Raw genomic sequence first — 3,704 nt, 5'->3', positions numbered from 1 at the left:
TTAATTCTTTTATTCATAAAATTTAAAGTATTTAATTTAAAAATTTTAAATATTTAAATCAAATCATATAAAATTTTATATTTTTTTCGATTACTAAAAATTTCTAAAAGTTTATTTTGAATAAATATAATAAATTATAAATGACTTATTATTTAATTTTTGAAATAATTTTAAACTCAAAGTATCGTTAATTTGACATTAATATTTTTAGTAAAATAAATTTTTGAATATAAAATCTTATATAAATATAATAAATTATAAATTATTCATGATGTCAATTTTCAAAAATTTGAATTTTTATATTTAATATGTTGAAAAAAAAAATTTTATTAGTTACAAAAAATCTTTGAATTTTGTGACAAATAAATAACTTGTTACAAAAATATTATATTTTGTGATAAATTAATTTTTTGTTACGAAATATTTAGAGTTTTTGAAACAAATATATATTTTGTTACAAAATATTTTGAATTTTATAACAATATAATCTTTTATTACAAAATATTATAATATTTTGCAACAAAACAATAATTCGATACGAAAGCCAACATAATTTGTAACAAAAAAAATCACGTCGTTACAAAATATTGAAATGTTTTGTAACAAATTTTTTTGTTGTTACAAAATATTCTTATTTTGTAACAATAACTAAATATTTTACAAAAAAATCATAATTTGTAACAATTTTAAATTTGATACAAATTTTTTGTTACAAATACTCTATTTTCTTGTAGTGTGATGTTCATCATAATCTTCAAAGTGTTATTGGTGTTCATCTTGACACTCAAAGTGTTCTTGCATGCATTGTTTATTTGATCTTAGTTTTTCATGATTAGTTTCATTTTGTTGTTTTTCTCTCTCATCATTAAAAATTCAAAAAAAAGGTTTCAAAATTATGTCTTTTCAAGTCAATAATACAGAGAATTGAATATTCAGAACAAACAGCAGAAGAATCACAGAGAAAAAGCTGGGCGTTTAAAACGCCCAAGGAAGAAGAAATTCTGGCGTTTAAACGCCAGCCAAGGTACCTGGCTGGGCGTTTAACACCCAAAATGGTAGACAAGTGGGCGTTAAACGCCAGAATGGATACCATTCTGGGCGTTTAACGCCAGGATAGCACCAAGGAGATAGTTTTGTTTTCAATTCAAATCTTTTTCAATTTTTTAAAACTAATTTTTCAAAATCTTATCTTTTTCATATCCTCTCATATCAATCATATCTTTTTCAAAATCAAATCTTTTTCATTTTTCTTTTCATTTTTTTCAAAAATCCTTGCTAAGAATTAATGTTGTGATTCAAAAATTTCAAGTTTGTTACTTTTTTGTTAAGAAATGTTCAATATTTGAATTCTAGAATCATATCTTTTAATTTCTTGTTAGTCAAGTCATCAATTTTAAAAAGTCAAATCTTTTTTTTAAATTTATTTTTCAATCATATCTTTTCAAACATATCTTTTTCAATTAAATCTTTTTCAAATCATATCTTTTTCAAATTTTGATTTCAAAAACCTTTTCTAACTTCTTATCTTTTCAAAATTTGATTTTCAAATCTTTTCACTAATTCTCATCTTTTTCAAAATCACCTAACTATCTTTCTATCTCAAATTTTCGAAAATCACTAACCACTTTTTTCAAAAATCTTTTTAATTAACCAATTATTTTAATTTTGATATTCAAATTTCTTCTCTCTCTCATTTCCTTCTATTTAATCACTAGCACTCCTCCTCTCTTAATAATTCGAACCCCCTCCCCTCTTTATATGTTCGAATTCTTCTTTATCTACCTTATCCTTCAATTCCTCTTTTTCTCTGACACATCAAGAAATCTCTATACTGTGACATAGAGGATTATATACCTTCTTTGTTTTCTTCTCTTTCATATGAGTAGGAACAAAGATAAAGGCATTCTTGTTGAAGCTGATCCTGAACCTGAAAGGACTCTGAAGAGAAAGCTGAGAGAAGCTAAAGCACAACTCTCTGGAGAGAACCTAACAGAAATTTTCGAAAAAGAAGAAGACATGGCAACCAAAAATAACAACAATGCCAACAATGTAAGGAAAGTGCTTGGTGACTTTACTACACCAACTCTCGACTTCTATGGGAGAAGCATCTCTATTATTACCATTGGAGCAAACAACTTTGAGCTTAAACCTCAATTAGTTTCTCTGATGCAACAGAATTGCAAGTTTCATGGACTTCCATTAGAAGATCCTCATAAGTTCTTTGCTAAATTTTTGCAATCTGTGACACTGTTAAGACCAATGGAATTGATCCCGAGGTCTACAGAGTTATGCTTTTCCCTTTTGCTGTAAGAGACAGAGCTAGTATATAGTTGAATTCACAACCTAGAGATAGCCTGAACTCTTGGAAAAAGCTGGTCAATGCCTTCTTAGCTAAATTCTTTCCACCTCAAAAGATGAGTAAGCTTACCTTCAAACAGAAGGAAGGTGAATCCCTCTATGAAGCTTGGGAAAGATACAAGCAATTGATCAGAAGGTGTCCTTCTGATATGATTTCAAAATGGAGCATCATAGGTATCTTCTATGATGGTCTGTCTGAGTTATCCAAGATGTCATTGGACCATTCTGCAGGTGGATCTATTCATATGAAGAAAACTCCTGCAGAAGCTTAGGAACTCATTGAAATGGTTACAAATAACCAATTCATGTACACTTCTGAAAGAAATCCTGTGAACAATGGGACAACTCAGAAGAAGAGAGTTCTTGAGAACTCTGAGTAGAGCCTCTCTAACTTAGCAAACATAGTCTCTGATCTATCCAAGACCACTCTCAATTTCATGAATGAAACAAGATCCTCCATTAGAAATTTGGAGGCACAAGTGGGTCAGCTGAGTAAGAAAGTTACTGAAACTCCTCCTAGGACTCTGATGAGCGGATAATTTATACGCTTTTTGGCACTGTTTTTAGTATGCTTTGGTTAGTTTTTAGTATGTTTTTATTAGTTTTTATTTAAAATTCACTTTTCTGGGCTTTACTATGAGTTTGTGTTTTTTCTGTGATTTCAGGTAATTTCTGGCTGAAATTGAGGGACCTGAGCAAAAATCTGATTCAGAGGCTGAAAAAGGACTGCAGATGCTGTTGGATTCTGACCTCCCTGAACTCGAAGTGAATTTTCTGGAGCTACAGAAGCCCAATTGGCGCGATCTCAATTGCGTTGGAAAGTAGACATCCTGGGCTTTCCAGCAATGTATAATAGTCCATACTTTGCCCGAGAATTGATGGCCCAAACTGGCATTCCAAATCAGCTTCAGAATTCCCGGCGTTTAACGCCGGAACTGGCACAAAAGTTGGAGTTAAACGCCCAAACTGGCACAAAAGCTGGCGTTTAACTCCAGAAAAAGTCTCTACACATGAAAGCTTCAATGCTCAGCCCAAGCACACACCAAGTGGACCCCAGAAGTCATTTACTCATTTCTGTATACCCTAGGTTACTAGTTCACTATTAATAGGACCTTTTGACATTGTATCTTTACCTCATGATACATTACACGTTTCTTATTGTATCTTCTACGGCATGAGTCTCTAAACCCCATGGTTAGGGGTGAGGAGCTCTACTGTGTCTTGATGGATTAATGCAATTACTACTGTTTTTCATTCAATCACGTTTGCTTCTATTCTAAGATATCACTTGTTCCTCAACTTGATGAATGTGATGATCCGTGACACTCATCATCATTCTCACCTAT

Source organism: Arachis duranensis, chromosome 3 (assembly GCF_000817695.3).
Source record: "Arachis duranensis cultivar V14167 chromosome 3, aradu.V14167.gnm2.J7QH, whole genome shotgun sequence".
NCBI classification, from domain to species: domain Eukaryota; kingdom Viridiplantae; phylum Streptophyta; class Magnoliopsida; order Fabales; family Fabaceae; genus Arachis; species Arachis duranensis.
This window is presented reverse-complemented; position numbering follows the sequence as displayed.